This window comes from Astatotilapia calliptera, chromosome 10, assembly GCF_900246225.1.
Source record: "Astatotilapia calliptera chromosome 10, fAstCal1.2, whole genome shotgun sequence".
Classification (NCBI taxonomy): domain Eukaryota; kingdom Metazoa; phylum Chordata; class Actinopteri; order Cichliformes; family Cichlidae; genus Astatotilapia; species Astatotilapia calliptera.
In genome coordinates, this window is record NC_039311.1 from 7,111,862 (window position 1) to 7,131,522 (window position 19,661).

Here is a 19,661-nt window from a genome sequence, read left to right on the forward strand (position 1 = left end):
TTTAAGCTTGATAAGCTGTTCTTAGAATTTATTTAATATTACTTTCTACTCGAGGATCTTTTTCTACGTAGCTGACGGCTGGTAACTGTGCAGGGGCGGATCTAGCAAAGTTTAGCCAGGGGGGCCGATAGGGCATTAACAGGGAAAAGGGGGCACAAAGACATACTTTTCTTTCTTATTCTCATTTAAAATGTCTAGCTTTTAATAAATAATTATCTGACACCCAAAGTTTTAATTTGATGTAAAATGAATAGAAGTCAATTACTGTATATAGTGACTATTAAGTCTAATATAAATACCCTAGTAAGCTATAGTACTTTTTCCTTTGTGCAGTCTGCAATTTTGTTGAAGAAAGATGTTGAATCTATTTAATATTTCTTGAAAAATAATTGATTTCTGTGCATTTTTTTTCACACTGCATCAAATTAAGGTTGATTACGTCGATTAAGCATCATGAGGTGGAGCGTGAGGGGTGGTTCCCTATTTTTTATTTATTTATTTTTGTTGTTGCTGGGAGTTGGAACCCTATTAGTTAGGTTGCTTAATATTTACGCTAAGTACTCTTTAAAATACCAGAATAGGGAGGATGGTGTAGGTTTAAGTTTATTAGATTGATCAGTATTGCTGAACTATGAAATTTTTTTTTTGCATACAGGTATAACAGAATAGCTTTAGTGTAGTTGTTGTTTTAAACTTGAGTATGAACTTATACAAAATGCAGCAAGATATTTTAAAAAACAGTTTTGTCGATTAAAAAACACTATATCGGATTCATATCGGTATCGGCAGATATCGATAAATAATTTCCCCCAGGGATCAATAAAGTATTCTGATTCTGATTCTGATATCCAAATTTATGATATCGGTATCGGACATAAAAAAGTGGTATCGTGCCATCTCTAGTGTGGGGGTAGGGACAGGCTTAGGGCGTCGGGGGGTTCCCCGGAGGCATCTTCCTTGGGGGGCTCAACCCGGGGTAGCGGTCATGTCCGGTTAGGGGCTCTGTTGGCTCTCAGGTGACTGTTTCCTCGCGGCTGCGTGCAGCGGGGCTAGGGGAGGGTCTGTGCTGACGGACGTGGGTTACTGACCTGGTAGCCTGGCTGCCCCTGGATGGGCGCTCCGCCTCTGGGCTGGGACCCGGACCGGGCCTCGGGGGCTTGGGTCCTGGTTGGTGTGTTGCCGGGGTTGTGGGCGGGTGGGTGCATGGGGGCCCAGCCCTGGAGCAGGTTGCCGCCGGTGCATCGAGCCACCTGGGGGGCTCTTCAACTGGTGGGGGAGATTGTCACATCTTGCAGGAGCTTTCCTCTCCTCAGGAGCTCCCTCTGCAGGAGGGGGAGATACAGGAGAGGTGGAGGAAGATCTCAGCCTGGGTGTTTATTGTCTTATGTAGTCTGGAAGATGAGTGGATGGTGGGGTGGGTGCAGTTTTCTCTGTGGTGGGGTTGGGTGGACTGTCCCGGGCTCTGTGAGGCCGGGCGGCGCTGCTGCACTGGGCCCCGGTCTGGATGGGCCTGGGCCCCCTTTCCCTGGCGGGTCGCGGAGTATGGGGGTGCCTACTGGGGTCAGCGGGGGAGCTGGCCCCAGGGAGGGGTCACTTGCCCCTCCCTTCCTTCCCTCCCCATCTCCAGCTGCCTCCCTCTTCCCGCTCCACCACAACCACCCACACATGCAGGGCCTTGGAGTAGGGGTATGTCACCAGGGTGCAGAGGAGGCTACCCCCCCTCTGTCCCCTTCTGGCTGCCTCTGCCTCAATTTTATCCCACAACTTAGACATTCACATTACTCACACTCTCATTACACATACATATAGGATCTTGGGGGTGGGCACAATACACGGAGTCCAAAGTACCATCAGGGTGTACACCCCACCCCTGGCATCGTTGCCCACCTCTCAATTTTAAATACACGTAGACATTGAGGGCTAGCAGGAGGGACCATGCGCTTACCTGCTGCTCTCTGGCAGGTAGCTCCAAGCCCTCCTGGGTTTTAAATGCACCTTAGAACACACATGCATCAACACTACAATGAGCGGGTGGAGGGAGGTTTGGAGTCTTCTCTCACCCCCATTCTCTGCGACCTGCTGGAGCAGGGGGGCTAGGAGGAGGAGTTGGCCGTCCGACTGCGGTCTGGAGTGTGGAGCCTTCCTGCTGCTGCGGAGTCGGGGCGGTCTGCCTCCCCCCACCGCAGGGAAAAGGGAAACACCACCTGGGTCTGGGTGCAGTTCCCCCCTCCAGGGGCGGGGGCACCTAGACCCGGTTTGTAGAGTACGCTTGGGGAGTGTGATCGTGTGTACAACGTCTCTTTATGTCTGTCTCCACGTTGGTTGAGTGTGGAGTAAGTGCATATGAGAGCATGAGGGTGGGAATGGATGTTTGTATCTGTGTGTGCCTGTATGTCTGTGTCTATATGTCAGGTTGGGTGTCAGGCGCCACCTCTCTGGGGACATCTCAGGCCCTCCAAGGTTTGGAGGCCTATCTCCCCCTACCACCACTTCCCCTGCCAGTGGCGGACCCCCTCAGACATCGGTGCGTTGGTGGTTCTTTGTGTCCGGGGATGGGCGTCCGGGTACACACCGGCTCACTCCTTGGCGGCCGCTTATCGGGGCCTGGAGCCTGGGGCTCGCTCGGGCCACTACAGAGGTGGGGTGCCCCCGGCCTCTCGGCCTGGGGCTCGGTCACTCAGGCGCAGCTGGCTGCCGGCGGAGCTCACGGGCGCGTCACTGCAACTCCCCCTGGCTTCTGCTCCGCGGCTGCTGAGTGAGCCCTCATCTGGGACTCTCCTCAGCTCTTTCCGGGACAGTGGCGCAGCTGCCCCTCTGTTGGTCTTCCTTGGTCTCTTGTGTTCTGGGGGCCTCTGGATGTCTGGAGTTTTGATCTCCTCCACACCTGCTTCATGCCCTGGAGGATGGGGCTGTGGCCCCCCCACACCCTCTAGCAGATTATTACATGAAGGAACCTTTTAAAAAACAAAAAACAAGCGCGTCCATGCTCACAGGTGTACACACGGGTGATCACACCCACAAACTACACCCCTTTTGGCTCCTACCTCAAAGCACACTGTGTTCTGTTGATCTTATGTGCTGCACAATAATGTTTAACATTTAGTATTTACTGTCATATTCCCATATATCATTGTGATGTTGTTTATTTTATTACTCTTGTTCTCTTCTGCTTGCTTTCTTTTTTCTTTCTCAGCAGGTGACCCAGGTGATTGATATATGCATTTTTTTTCTCTGCCCGTTCTGTTGGTTTTTGTCTTTTGCCCTTCTCCCCCGTCCCTCTTCTCAGCTGTTTCTCTTTCCCTCTTTCTTTCTCCCCTTCTTTCCCCCAGTCAAGTCTGTCCCGTATTCAGTAAGTGAAAATAAAATAAACAATAAAAGGTGAATCAAATGGACCATTACGGCAAGGCTGGGATGGTCAGTTTGGTAAAGTAAATCCGTTGGGCATCTTTCTTTGCCTTTAGACAACAATTCTGAGGGCAAAAGAGCCAAACGGGACAGGCCCAAAAAAAAAAAAAAAAAAAGCAAAAAAAAAAAAAAAGCATGGAAGCATCTGAAGAAGAGACAGAGTTTGCGGAGGATCCCAAGGCCAATGAGGAAGAGGAGCCTCCACACTCTGTTCGTCAAAGGAGGCCTTCTGAAAAAATGCAAGCATATCAGGAGGAGGAGGCCCACAAGAAAGAAAAACGGCTTCTCAAAGTTTATGATGAGTGGAAAAAGCAAGTACGTAAAACACGAGAGCAATTAAAAGGAGACTTAACAAACAATCAAATTGCTTCACTCATGGACATGTTAGAGAATGAAAAGGAGAATGTCATAAAGTTGTATATGGAAATTAGAGAAAATATTACTCCCTCGAGTGGCACAAGGCGACTCGTAGACGCATGTGAAGCAGTCACCAGAGACATTATCAAGATTGCTCATGAAAGACTCTCAGGCATAGATGACTATGATAGGGACAAGGTAAAGATACGTCTCCGTGAGCTTCTTGAGCCAGACTATGCTCAGTCCATTTACAGTTCCTCAGTCACGCACTCAAGTAAAAACTCTTCTGCCAGTAAGTCATACTCTGCAATGTCAATAGTAGCTGTTAGGAGAGCAGAAGCTGCAGCAGAGTTGGCAGCCAAAGAAGCAGAGTATGAGGTGTTATTAGAGGAGGAAAAACAAAAGGTTTTAGAAGAAAGGCAAAGAAAGGAGCTTGAATCTCAAAGGCGTGAGCTAGAGAAACTGAAGGCTGAAAAGGATTTAAAGGCTGCACGAGCTAGATTAAGGACCTATGACACTGAGATAAAGAGTGAAATCAGTGCCTCTGATGTTGACTATAGAAACACTGCTCAGAAAGCCTCAGTAAAGTCCCTGACAACAATGTAGTGTCTACCTCACTTCCACAAACAGATGTCCTCTACTTAGCACAAGCAGTACTGGATAGTGTTGCATTGAACAGACTGCCAGTGCCAGAGCCCTCCACGTTCACAGGTGACCCAATACAATTCATAGAGTGGAAAGCTTCCTTTACTGCTCTCATTGATAAACGGAACATCTCACCTGCTGACAAACTGCACTACTTAAAGAAATACATAGGAGGTCCAGTTCGACAAACGCTTGATGGCATCTTCTATAGAAACGACAGTGAAGCATACAGAGATGCATGGGAGCGTCTCAACCACAGGTATGGACATCCATTTGTGGTACAGAGGGCTTTCAGAGAAAGACTGGCAAAATGGCCAAAGATCCAAACAAATGACTCCACAGGATTCAGGGCATTTGCTGATTTCATTCAAACATGTCACGAGGCCATGCCCCACATTGAAGGCTTAAGCATTCTCAACGATTGTGAGGAGAACCAAAAACTCGTTCAAAAGTTACCAAACTGGGTAGCTGCAAGGTGGAATCATCAGGCCACTCAGTTTATGAAAGAAAGTGGGAAGTTTCCAGGTTTAAAGGACTTTGCCAAGTTGATGTCTTCTGAAGCAGAGATCATGTGCAACCCGATTACATCATTTCAGGCTCTCCACTCTGGTAAGGGCTGCCAAAAGGACAAAAGGCCCACCTCTAGTGTTCTCCATATCCAGGCAATAACTGAGACTGAAAATAAAGGTCCAAATGTTAAGGCCCCATGCATGTTCTGTCAAAACAACGGACATAAACTTCACAGTTGTCCACAGTTCAATGGAATATTGCTTGAGGAACGAAGGAAATATATAAAGGAGAAAAAACTCTGTTATGGTTGTCTCAAACCCGGACACAGCGCAAAGAACTGTAATTACAGACTTGTATGTGAAGTGTGTAAGAAAAAACATCCTACCTGTCTGCACGACTTCAACTATAACAATGATAAATCAGCCTCAAACCAGCCACAAACTCAGATCAGCACAGAACAGGCTGCAACCACCCTGTCTCTGAATGCAGAAGCCAGTGAACAGTGCGTGAGCACCTCCATGATTGTACCAGTATGGGTTTCTTCAGAGCAACATCCAGGTACAGTGGGGCAAAAAAGTATTTAGTCAGCCACCAATTGCGCAAGTTCCCCCACTTAAAATGATGACAGAGGTCAGTAATTTGCACCAGAGGTACACTTCAACTGTGAGAGACAAAATGTGAAAAAAAAATCCATGAATCCACATGGTAGGATTTGTAAAGAATTTATTCGTAAATTAGGGTGGAAAATAAGTATTTGGTCACCTCAAACAAGGAAAATCTCTGGCTCTCACAGACCTGTAACGTCTTCTGTAAGAAGCTTTTCTGTCCCCCACTCGTTACCTGTATGAATGGCACCTGTTTGAACTCATCATCTGTATAAAAGACACCTGTCCACAGCCTCAAACAGTCAGACTCCAAACTCTGCCATGGCCAAGACCAAAGAGCTTTCGAAGGACACCAGGAAAAGTATTGTAGACCTGCACCAGACTGGGAAGAGTGAATCTACAATAGGCAAGCAGCTTGGTGTGAAAAAATCAACTGTGGGAGCAATCATCAGAAAATGGAAGACACTGATAAATTCCCTCGATCTGGGGCTCCACGCAAGATCTCATCCCGTGGGGTCAAAATGATCATGAGAACGGTGAGCAAAGATCCCAGAACCACACGGGGGGACCTGGTGAATGACCTGCAGAGAGCTGGGACCAAAGTAACAAAGGTCACCATCAGTAACACACTACAACGGCAGGGAATCAAATCCCGCAGTGCCAGACGTATTCCGCTGCTGAAGCCAGTGCATGTCCAGGCCCGTCTGAAGTTTGCCAGAGAGCACATGGATGATACAGCAGAGGATTGGGAGAATGTCATGTGGTCAGATGAAACCAAAGTAGAACTTTTTGGTATAAACTCAACTCGTCGTGTTTGGAGGAAGAAGAATACTGAGTTGCATCCCAAGAACACCATACCTACTGTGAAGCATGGGGTGGAAACATCATCATGAGAGCGGTTAACTGGTATACATTCTTTAGTGTAAGCAGGAGGGAGTTCAATCATTTCTGAGGAGTTATAGCCTCTTACCTTGAGACCTGAGATGCGTTCGCTTGGCACAACAACATCCTTACCAAGCAGTGTAGTGAGCTTCAACCTTATTGGGGTAGCCCTAGCTTGGAGGTTATTAGACACATCTTGGTCAATGAACACGGTGTCACTTTGCGTGTCTAGGAGGGCATAAACAAGCCTTTCTGTAATGTACCTCCACCTGCAGACATCGACATGAACATACCACTTGGAGACCCAGAGGTTAAGAAGGTACAGGCACTGAACACGCTCAAAACAGAGAAAAAAGGTTTATCAGACAAGTTAACAAAGTTTTCCTCATGGTACAAAGCCACCCAAGCCATAGCTCGACTCATTCGCTGTGCCAAGGGAGACAAAACAACAGGCCACAGTACAGTACAAGAAAGACAAAATGCACAATGTGTTATTCTAAGGGACACACAAGTAAGTGAATATGCAGAGGAGATAAGGTTGCTAAAGAACGGGAAACCACTTCCACACAAAAATAAACTGTTTCAAATGGACACCTTTCTTGATACTGATGGACTCCTTAAGGTGGGAGGAAGACTTAAAGATGCTTCATTCTCCTCCATACTGAAACACCCAGTGATAGTTCCAAAAGGTCACCATGTCACTCAACTAATAATAGATCGCAGTAAGGTGCAGCACCAAGGGAAAGGTTTTACAATCAATGAGATCAGAGTGAATGGATTTTGGATTCCAGGCATCAACAAGGCCGTAGCAAATTTTATACACCACTGTGTGAAGTGTCGCAAACTCAGAAGAGGCACAGAGGAACAAAAGATGTCTGATCTCCCAACGCAGCGCTTAGATCCATCTCCACCATTTACATTCTGTGGAATGGACTGTTTTGGTCCTTTTCTAACCAAACAAGCTCGCAAAGAGCACAAGCATTATGGACTTCTTTTTACATGCCTTTGCTGCAGAGCAGTGCACATAGAAATGTTGGACAACATGACTACAGACGCCTTTATCAATGTGCTCTGCTGTTTTATAGCCATAAGAGGAGCAGTCAGTGAGATTAGATACGATCAAGGAAGCAACTTTGTCGGAGCCAAAAATGAACTACAAGAAGCTTTAAAACAAGTGGACTCCAACCGCATTACCACATTTCTTGCAGAGAAGCAGTGTGACTTCAAAATGCACACTCCTCATTCAAGTCATACAGGAGGTGTATGGGAAAGACAAATCAGGACAGTTCGAAACATTCTGCGCTCCACAGTTTCACTTTCATCTGGCAGAATGGATGACTGTGACAAAGTGGAGAAGCAGTTGTAATTCTCTCCATTTGTCCCATATGTGTTTACCTTTTTTTTGCACATTATACACATTATTCTGTTTCTATGTATTTGCTATGATTTGCTATTTGTCAAGTAACATTGCTTCACTCACTATCCCGGGTTTGTTTGTGTAAGCGTTTTGTTGCCGGCAAATCAAACATTCTGCAAATTAAGACAAATACTAAGTTATGTTTCTTTATACTTTATTATGTTACAGATTAAGTCATTTGTTCATACTTACTCTGTTTGTCTTTTCAGTCTTCATGAGTGTCAGGTGTGGGGAAACGCCCGCTTGGCATTTCCTCATTTTAAAGTCCTGATCATGTCACACATGACATCATCAGGTCAAACCATGTGGAGGGGTTTCTTTTTCCAGAGAGATGCTTCCTTTTGTTTGTGTTAATGTTTAAAGGGATTTGTTGAATGTTTTTCCTTTTGTTAATACTGCCATTTAGTTGTGTAAATGTGCATATTAGAAGTGTGTAGAGGTTTTGTGTTTTTAGATAACCTGAGTAGAGTTTTAGATCCCTCAGTTGAGTGAGTGGTACTGGCTGGGCAATTGGAGGGAAATTGATGGCCCTATTTAAAGCCAGTCTCTACCAGATGCAGGAGAGAGGAGAGGTGAGCTGTGTCACCAGAGCCATGTTATGTTGAGTTTTGTTAAATGAATTGATTTGGGGAAAGTTTTGTTAAGTTATACATTAGATTAAGTTCACTGCAAATAAATTGCTCACCTTGGAAACCCAAAATGTCTGCATAGTCTGCTTCCCTACCACCTTCCTTGATGTTCGAGTGTGACTACCTCACAAATGGTGGCAGCAGTGGCTCCAGGCCAGTAGGTAGCAGCAATGCAGAAAGGGGCCAGACCAAAAAAGCACCAAGTGCCAATGGACTCTGCAAGTGAGGAGCCTCCAGTGCTCAATCAGCTAGAGGAAGCAGAGCAAGAGCAAGGTACTGAACTGCATAACCTTGCTGAACTTTCAAACCTCCTGCGTGGTTTTATGAGGCAACAAAGCGACAGAGAGGCCCAATGGGAACTGGAGAAGCAGCGGCAGGAAGATCGCTGGCGGAAAATTCAGCACCAGTTCACTCAGCTCCAGCAGGAAGTGCAATCAGAACGTCGAGAGCATCAGCTGTTGGTGGAAGGTGCAACAGCAGATTCAGAGACACGTTTGAGGCCTACTGCGGAGCATCCAGCAATGCCTCAGTTACAATCTAACGTCATGGAGGCCGCAACAGCATCTCAGTCTGCCTCCTTAACAAGACCACCAGTTTGGAAAGGGCCTAAAATGCAGCCTTATAATGAGGACGAAGACATTGAGCATTACCTAACAACCTTTGAGAGGATCGCAAGCGGGTGCCAGTGGCCACACGAGGATTGGGCATTACATCTTGCTCCACTTCTCACTGGTAAGGCACGAGCTGCTTTTGTAGCCATGGACATTGATGAGATTATGGACTATGTAAAGGTGAAGAAAGCTGTTCTTGAAAAGTTTGAAATATGTGCAGAGACTTACAGACTCCGATTTCGCTCCACTACGTTGGGCGATGGCGAGACACCTAAAGAGTTAAGGACACGCTTGAAAGAACTGTATGATAAGTGGATAGTTCCAAGAGAAAAGTCCAAAGATGAAATAGGTGACGTCATTGTTTTAGAGCAGTTCCTGAGAGTTCTCAATCCCGAACTGCGCACGTGGATAAAGGAGCATAACCCAACCACGTCTAAGCAAGCAGCAGAGCTGGCTGATGCTTTTCTTGCAGCCCGTCGGCCACTAAAGAACTATGCAAGTCCCAAACAATTAGCCCCTGTAATAGCAGGTAGGACAGAGAGTGGTAACAGTCAAAAAACTAGGAATTTCAGGCAGGGCCCCCATAATTCCACTAGTAGTCGGGCTAGGGAAATCAAGCAACGTGGGCCTTTAGTGTGTCACTCCTGTGGTCAAACAGGTCACTTTAGGGCAGATTGTCCAAGTCAGACTGTCAGTAACACATATATGTGCTTTTCTTCAAGGGGTGTCGAAGATGAAGTTGAGTCTTCAGCGCCCTCTTCTCAGCATGAGCGCACCACATGCGTTTTTATTGAGGAAAAGCCATGTGTGGCTCTTCTGGATTCAGGAAGCAGCCGTACCTTGGTTAGGCAGGAATGTCTTCCTAGGGATGCTACATTTTGTGGCAAGGTAAAAGTTTGGTGTGTTCACGGTAATGATGTGGATTACCCAATTGCCAACATTAATATTCAGATTGACGGCAAGCTGTATTTACTTTCCGTGGGAGTTATGAGTAAACTGCCATATCAGGTTGTGTTGGGCCGTGATCTTCCCATTTTGCGAGATCTGATAGCCAGGGGAGAGGAAATCAACCCAAGTGTTACAGCTGAGTCTATGGTAGCAGTCACCAGGTCAAAATATAAGCATCACGCGGAAGAAGGTTTAGGTTGGGGTGAATTTCCTTTCGCTAACAGTGATGTTACTGATTTTGAAGGATTAAGTCAGGGTCGCATAAGAAAGAGCAGAGCCCAGAGACGACAGGCTAAGCTGAGGGGGACAAAGTTCACTGAACCAGTTCCAGTGCCACAATGTGATGAATTACTAGTCGTACCTGATGAAATGGCTCAGCTTCAAAGAGAGGATCCATCTCTAGCTCCCCTGTTTTCAAAGAGTGTCACAAACGCAACAGAGGTCACTGAGAGAGGCAGAGAGCTATTTTTCCTAAAGGGCGAGCTATTATATCGCCATAGTAGGGTTGGAGACCAGTTGGTTGTGCCTAAGAGTTTAAGATCCACAGTACTGCAGTTAGCTCACTCAGTCCCTTGGGCAGGACACCTGGGTCAAGCCAAAACCTTCTCTCGTATGTCAACTAGATTTTACTGGCCACAGCAGTTTACGGACACTGTGCAGTTTTGCAAGTCTTGTCCCGAGTGTCAGTTAACAGCACCCGGAAGGAAAGGTGACAGGGCTCCCCTGATCCCTATGCCAGTCATAGACACCCCGTTCTCTCGTGTTGCGATGGACATCATAGGCCCATTAGAGAGGAGCAGTGCAGGGCACAGGTATATTTTGGTAGTGTGTGACTACGCTACAAGATATCCCGAGGCTTTCCCCTTAAAAAAGGTTAAAGCTCGTCAGATTGCCAACTGCTTAATACAAATGTTCTCGAGGGTAGGCATCCCAAAAGAAATCATTACTGATCAAGGGTCCAACTTTACATCTAACTTCATGAGAGAAGTCTATAGATTGCTGGGGATCAAAGGTATTAAGACAACTCCCTACCACCCACAAACAGATGGCCTTGTTGAACGTTTCAACAAAACCCTTAAAGCTATGTTGAGGAAGTTTGTGAAAGATACAGGAGCGGATTGGGACCAGTGGCTTCCTTTCTTGCTCTTTGCCTACAGAGAGGTACCTCAAGCTTCCACAGGGTTTTCTCCTTTCCAGCTCTTGTATGGCCACGCTGTCCGGGGTCCCCTTGATGTGTTGAAAGAAGCTTGGGAGGCTCCAAATCCCAGAAAACAATGCAATGTTCTTTCATATGTACTGAAAATGAGAGATAAGCTTGAGGAGCTCCAAGAGCTGGCCAATACTCATCTGGTTGGTGTCCAACAACGTCAGAAGCAGAGTTATGACAAAGCAGCTCGTAGGAGGATTTTTCAAGAGGGACAAAAGGTTTTGCTGCTTCTTCCATCATCTGAGAACAGTCTCCTTGCCAAGTGGCAGGGACCGTATGTGATCAGTAGGAAAGTGGGTCCAGTTACCTATGAACTGTACATGCCTGAGCGTCGCAAGAAGCATCAGATATTTCATGTCAATTTGTTGAAAGAATGGTGTGATCGGCCAGCATCTTCACTAGAGTGTTGGGCTCGTGCCGTGGTCGAAGAGGAGGAACCACGGGAGCTGTTCTTTCCTTCTCCAGCAGGTCAACAACTAGTTCCTGATGTGAGTCATCTTACTTCCAAACAACAGACAGAGGTGAAAGCAATTATGCCTGCTGATCTTTTTAGCACTAAACCAGGTTGCACCAATCTCATCCAACATGAGATACGTCTCCACTGTCCCAATCAAAAACCTATTAGGGACACCACCTCACGGGTTCCTGCGAAGCTGATGCCAGCATTAAAACAAGAGGTGGAAGACATGCTTGACATGGGGGTCATTGAGCCATCTAGAGGTGAGTGGTGTAGTCCAGTGGTTCTAGTGCCGAAGAAAAATGACCCTAAACAGAGATTTTGTGTGGATTTCTCTAAACTCAATGCTGTTTCTGCTTTTGATGCTTATCCGATGCCAAGAGTAGAGGAACTGATTGAGCGTTTGGGGAACGCTAAGTATCTTACGACATTAGACCTTTGCAAGGGCTACTGGCAAGTACCTTTGACTGAGTCTTCGAAAGATTTGACAACTTTTAGAGTTCCCAGTGGACTTTATCGCTTCAGAACAATGCCTTTTGGTCTGCACGGTGCACCAGCCACATTTCAGAGGTTGGTGGACGAGGTTTTGAGAGGTGCAGATGGGTTTGCTGCAGCATACATTGATGACATTGTGGTGTTTAGCGAGACCTGGGAGGATCATGTTCAGCATCTTTCTGATGTCTTTCAACGGATTAAGAGAGCCGGGCTTGTCATAAATGCACACAAATGTCACATTGCTAAGTCTGAGGTGGAGTACTTGGGTTACGTCATCGGGGGTGGGGTCATCCGCCCTCAGGTGTCAAAGATTGAAGCCCTGAGTGCCTACCCACCTCCTACGACCAAACGGAAAGTGAAATCGTTTTTGGGTCTGGCGGGGTGGTATCGCCGCTTCATTCCCAACTTCTCTGCTAGAGCAGCAGTCCTTAGTGACCTTACTCGCAAATCTAGCCCCACAAAGGTTAAATGGACTGCCGAGTGTGATGCAGCTTTTGTTGATCTTAAAAACTGTTTGTGTAGTGAACCTGTTTTGCAGTGCCCGGATTTTACCCGGCCATTCACTTTGCAGACGGACGCTTCCGGAGAAGGACTCGGAGCAGTGTTGCTGCAGGGTGAGGGTGAGGATAAACGACCAGTGGTGTATATAAGCCGTAAGCTCTTTCCTAGGGAAATGAAATATTCCACTATTGAGAAAGAGGCACTGGCAATAAAATGGTCTCTGGATACATTGAAGTACTATCTAATGGGTGATGAGTTTGTTTTGGAAACTGACCATCGTGCATTACAATGGATGAACAGAATGAAAGACTCTAATGCCAGAATCACTAGATGGTATCTGTCCCTACAGCCATTTCGCTTCAGGATCCAGTATAGACCAGGGCACAAGAATGTGGTGGCCGATTTTCTGTCCCGTTCCATGGAGGAGTGAGTGCCTTAAGGGGGGGGGGAGTGTGACAAAGTGGAGAAGCAGTTGTAATTCTCTCCATTTGTCCCATATGTGTTTACCTTTTTTTTGCACATTATACACATTATTCTGTTTCTATGTATTTGCTATGATTTGCTATTTGTCAAGTAACATTGCTTCACTCACTATCCCGGGTTTGTTTGTGTAAGCGTTTTGTTGCCGGCAAATCAAACATTCTGCAAATTAAGACAAATACTAAGTTATGTTTCTTTATACTTTATTATGTTACAGATTAAGTCATTTGTTCATACTTACTCTGTTTGTCTTTTCAGTCTTCATGAGTGTCAGGTGTGGGGAAACGCCCGCTTGGCATTTCCTCATTTTAAAGTCCTGATCATGTCACACATGACATCATCAGGTCAAACCATGTGGAGGGGTTTCTTTTTCCAGAGAGATGCTTCCTTTTGTTTGTGTTAATGTTTAAAGGGATTTGTTGAATGTTTTTCCTTTTGTTAATACTGCCATTTAGTTGTGTAAATGTGCATATTAGAAGTGTGTAGAGGTTTTGTGTTTTTAGATAACCTGAGTAGAGTTTTAGATCCCTCAGTTGAGTGAGTGGTACTGGCTGGGCAATTGGAGGGAAATTGATGGCCCTATTTAAAGCCAGTCTCTACCAGATGCAGGAGAGAGGAGAGGTGAGCTGTGTCACCAGAGCCATGTTATGTTGAGTTTTGTTAAATGAATTGATTTGGGGAAAGTTTTGTTAAGTTATACATTAAATTAAGTTCACTGCAAATAAATTGCTCACCTTGGAAACCCAAAATGTCTGCATAGTCTGCTTCCCTACCACCTTCCTTGACGTTCGAGTGTGACTACCTCACAATGACGCATCGTTAAGGACATTCTTTTATGAGGCAATGGCGACTGTCAACAGCAGGCCTCTAACGGTGGACAACCTAAGTGACCCAAGCAGCCCAGAGCCCTTGACGCCAAATCACCTGCTTACTATGAAATCAAACATACCCCTGCCCCCTCCAGGCACATTCATCAAAGAGGATATTTACGCACGTAAAAGGTGGCGGCAGGTGCAGTACTTATCAGAACAGTTTTGGTCACGTTGGAAAAGGGAGTATCTATCCAACATCGCAACAAGACAGAAATGGCACACTCCAAGGAGAAACTTGAAAGTTGGAGATGTTGTCATGGAGAAGATGGATGATCTACCCCGCAATGAATGGAGATTAGCACGTGTAATGGACACAGTAACTGACAAAGACGGACTTGTAAGTAAGGATTTGCTTCGGAGAAAGGAAGACTGAGAAGGGACAATGTTCAAGTAAACGTTCTATAGTGGAACGCCCAGTGCAGAAACTGGTTTTGCTATTAGAGACTGTTTAACTGCAGTGTTTTGTAAACTTATGAGTGGCTATTATATTGTTGGAGTGAATGCTTTTATTTTGAAAGTCACAGATCGACAAGGTGCCGTAAATCAAGTGGCGTAAACCATATGGCAGAAGCGCGAGTTTTAATGCACAGAGAGAAGGTGTGCTCTATGGTTAATGGACGGGAATGGGAAAAAGAACGGCTATTAAGGTGCAACAGCAGTTTCTTAGCACCTGGTTGATGAGGGAACAAGGTTTGTAACAAAGTTTGTCCTGTAGATATGTATTTTGTTGTTTTACGGAGCATATAGCTGCTGACCGCTACTAAGCATAAAGGCTAAGTTTTCACCCACTAGAGGGCGCTAACGTACCTCGTCATGTTTAGGCAGCGATGCAACGATTTCCCTGTTATATGCAATAATTTACAAGTTTTAGTGTTATTTGTTATGTAAGGTAAGGAGAATTAATTTGTGATTAATGAATAAGTCAAAAGGTTAAAGGTAACACACTGTTTGATTTACTAATAGTCTTTTATTCTGTATGTTGTAGCTCTTACGGTGTGTTCACATACACGGCTGTTTAATAAAAGGATTGTGAACCATCAGTTTGAGAGACCATCTTTTCAACCGGGGATGCTACAGCCGGGGACTGGTGAGTGTCAGCACCACAGTCCAGGATGAGACAAGGAACATCCACGAATACATCACAAAGATGGACCCAACTGACAGCGTGCTCAGTGAATACCTCAGGCAGCAGAAACCCAAGAAAGTGGAGGAAGGCAAGGAACCATCATGGAAGGACAGGCCCCTGCATAGTTGGTACCACCGGCAGATAGAGGAGGTGGCTGATATCCAGAAATCCTACCAGTGGCTGGACAAAGCTGGACTGAAAGACAGCACGGAAGCACTAATCATGGCAGCACAGGAACAAGCTCTGAGCACAAGATCCATTGAGGCTGGGGTCTATCACACCAGGCAAGACCCCAGGTGCAGGCTGTGTAAAGATGCTCCAGAGACACATAACAGCAGGGTGTAAGATGCTAGCAGGCAAGGCATACATAGAACGCCATAAACAAGTGGCCGGCATAGTGTACAGGAACATCTGTGCCGAGTATAACCTGGAAGTCCCGGGGTCAAAATGGGAGATGCCCCCAAGGATGATGGAGAATGACCGAGCTAAGATCCTGTGGGACTTCCAGATACAGACGGACAAAATGGTGGTGGCTAACCAACCGGACATAGTGGTGGTAGACAAACAGAAGAAGACGGCCATAGTGATCGATGTAGCGGTTCCGAATGACAGCAACATCAGGAAGAAGGAACACGAGAAGCTCAAGAAATACCAAGGGCTCAGAGAAGAGCTTGAGAAGATGTGGAGGGTGAAGGTAATGGTGGTCCCCGTGGTAATCGGAGCACTAGGTGCGGTGACTCCCAAGCTAGGCGAGTGGCTCCAGCAGATCCCGGGAACAACAGCGGAGATCTCTGTCCAGAAGAGCGCAGTCCTAGGAACAGCTAAGGTACTGCGCAGGACCCTCAAGCTCCCAGGACTCTGGTAGAGGACCCGAGCTTGAAGGATTGACCGCCCACAGGGGACGAGTGGGGAATTTAAAAAAAAAAAAAAAAATTTCTTACTCTAACCTCACTGTAGTTCTCACACATATTTTTGGTGATATTTTGGAAAATAAATGAAAAACTAGAAAGTACAGTAACAAAAATGTGTTTGTTTTGTAGGCACGTTTGTGCTGGTCGATTTGGCATGACAGCGGTGTCTGCAGGGCAAACGGTTTGGGAGAAAACCAGCCTAAAGGAAGGAGAGTCACAGCAGAAAAGAGAAAGACCGGTCTCTTTTACGTGGTCTTGGTCTTGTCTTGGTCTTGGATCCCTTGGTCTTGTCTTGGTCTCGCTGTCTCCGCCTTGCTGTCTCAGATCGACATAGTGGTCGGGAGATTTGGACTCAACAGTATACATGACACAGAACGTAATGTTTGATAATGTGTCATGCAAAAGCATCAGCTCTAAGAGCCGTGCTTAGAGAGTGCTTTGTAGTGAATCAGAAGAGTCGACTCCCATTGAACGAGAGCCGGTTCCTCACTTAATTTCCTTTCACTGGTCAGCTCTCACACAGTGGCTCAGCTATGCTCCAATCCCTCCATATTGTGGCCAATCACATGTGAGGATATAGGATAAAATCATTATGTGACAAACAGAGAGGGTGAGAGACGCGACAGTCAAGTGGAGCGTGCGTCTGTCCTCTCAGTAAGTGAGTGAGACAGTAGACAGCGGTGAGGAGGGCTGTGTGAGTGCATCGCAAAAACACATAAATATGTCTGACACCCGTAAATGAAGCAGCATCTGGCTGCAGTTTAAAGACTTTTTGTCTCGGTCTTGGTCTCGTCTCGACTTTTAGAGCATCCTCACACAGAACATGACATCGTGGTTTGGGAACAGCTGTGTGAAGGACCAAAAAGCTCTCCAGAGAGTGATCCGTACAGCAGAACGCTGCTGCAGGATTGCTCTCCCCCCGCTTCAGGACACCTACACCAGGAGATGCCGGACTAGAGCAGCGCAGATACTGAAGGACCCTTCCCATCCTGGCAACAAACTGTTCCAACTTCTGCAATCTGGTAGAAGGTTCCGCATCATCCGGGCAAGGACAGAGAGACTCAAGAGGAGCTTCTATCCCCAAGCCATCCAGGCCCTAAACACACACACACCCGCCCTCTCACATCATCTATAATTGACTGAGACAGGACTCTCTTCCAGACACTCTAAACCCAGGCACAATGTACATTTCAAATTCCTTTAATTTTAAATATGTTTATATTGTCTATTCTGTAAAATAGTCAGATTTCTATTCTTATTAATGTACAGAATTCACCTGCTTGCTGCTACTACTGCACATTCACTCAATGTATATACTACATATATATAATGTTCTTCCTCTACCCCCCTCCCCCCACCCCCACCCCCGGAGCCAACTAGACCCGGAGGCGGGACCAATGGGGAAGCTTGTGCAGCACTCCACCTTTGATAGATAAAACCGTCCTATTCCAGAAAGGAGGTCTAGCTAACATCTCTGAGTTTGTTAAAATTGAGACGGTGGAAACTCAGGTTTCTTGTTTCAGAAAGAGAGTTCACTTCAACTCTTAGTGAGTTACCAGGATAACAGACTCCATTTGGTTGTCAATACATAAGGACAGCGATTACATCACAGATTTATTATCAGCTCAGAATAAAATCTAAAAGACTCCATCTGATGTTGTCCCTTTGTACCGAAAATATTTACTGTATGTTACACATTGATCAATTGTTTATCTTATTATAATAAGTTACACTGACCTAAAAATGTCTGTCACAATTGGATCTTGGAGATGATGACTTTAAGAGTCTAACATTAAACAAAAACTAATGTTTTAAATGCAGCCTGCAGACAATCTGTGTTCCCAAAATTTCACTTTGAAATGTGTTCACAGATTTAGGTACAGTATTTGAATTTTAGAGTCTGAGCTTTGAGATATTTTTCACTGAAAATCATTGAAATCAGTCTGGGTGGTTCAAACCAGAACCAGATCAACTTGACGAAATCATAGGGTCTGTAACAGATCAGTAAACTGTGTCTGGATCCAAAGTGGATCTTATTTTAAATCACAGATTTAGACCGCATCAATCCCAGATCAATTAGACTCCAGCCATTCCTCAGCTGATCACATCTGGATCTATTCATAGAAGGTTTTTTTTTAATGTTTATGATCTGTATTCCTATTTAAAATGTCTTGAAATATCTTGAAATCTTGAAATATCCAACTATACCATAAATTGAAATGCTCTGCTCTTTACCCGTTGCCATGGTGAATCCTAGTATCGGTTTTCCATGGAGAATGACTTTCTTTCACTCCTCATGCTCTAGCTTAAATCAGCTTGAACACACTCTGAGTTTGCTGTTCTAGAACAGCAGATCAGAGTATGTTCAAATAACTCAGGCTACGTCCACACGTACACGGGTATTTTTGAAAACGGAGATTTTCCGTTTTCGTTTTAAAAAAGAATCCCGTCCACACGTAAAGGCAGAAATGAAGGAAAACGCTGCTAGGAACATGCCAAAGCAACAGGTGGCGATATATTGCTAACCGTGCAGAAATGTTGGCCAATCAGAAGTCTAGAAGCCTCTGTGGGAAAAAGTAAACAAAGCTGGGGCATAGAAGCAGAACCCAGTCATATGTGTGGAGGGACAGTAACTGTGTGTGTATATGTAAGCATTTAAACACTGCAGAGAGTACAATTAACAGTAACAGTATTGTAGAAAATCATTTCACCAAAACAATAACGTGGCGCACAGTGTGACGTCAAAAAATGCGCACACCTTTGACGCTGCATTTTCTCCGTTTTTCTCGTCCACACGCAAAATGCAAAAATTGAGTTTTCAAAAATATCCACCCTGGCCGGAGTTTCTAAAAATCTCCGTTTTCAGTGACCAAAAATGCCGTTTACGTGTGGACGAAAGGTGCAAATGCATAGAAAAATCTGCGTTTTCAAAAATACCCGGGTACATGTGGACGTAACCTCAGAGTTGTCAATCTCACAGTTTATCAACTTAGAGTTTGCTTTCAAACTCAGAGTTTGATGAACATGCTTTCTGGAATAGCCCCCTACTATTAATGTAATAGGCATTATGAAAAGAAATACTGTGACCCTGAATTGGGTCACAGTTGGGATAGATCCTATCCCAGCTGTTATGGGGTGAAATTTAAGATACACCCTCAAAGGTCACCAGTATTTCACAGGCCTAAGGCCATGTCCACACTAATACGTTTTCGTTTGAAAACGCATATTTTTCTCTCTGTTTTGTCCTTCCGTGCACACTGAGATGGCTTCTTTGGTCAAGGAAAACTGATCTTTTTGAAATTGTAGATGAATTTAAAAACACTGTTTTCACACTGCAGTGTGGATTGCGAAAACGGAGGCTTTTGAAAACGATGACGCATTTTAGTCATATGATGCAGTCATGTAACCAATCAACTAAGATGGTGTATGGCATTGTACAGCAGTTTTGTTTTTCCCCCATTTTTCATAGCGCTATTAAAGATTAATATAAGTTTGTACATGCTCCACATTTTCACGTTTTTCTTCAAAGAAGACGGAATGTTAATTTCGGCATATTTGTTGTGGTACGTCTCCCAGTTTATATTCACGCTTGCTTTTCCAACT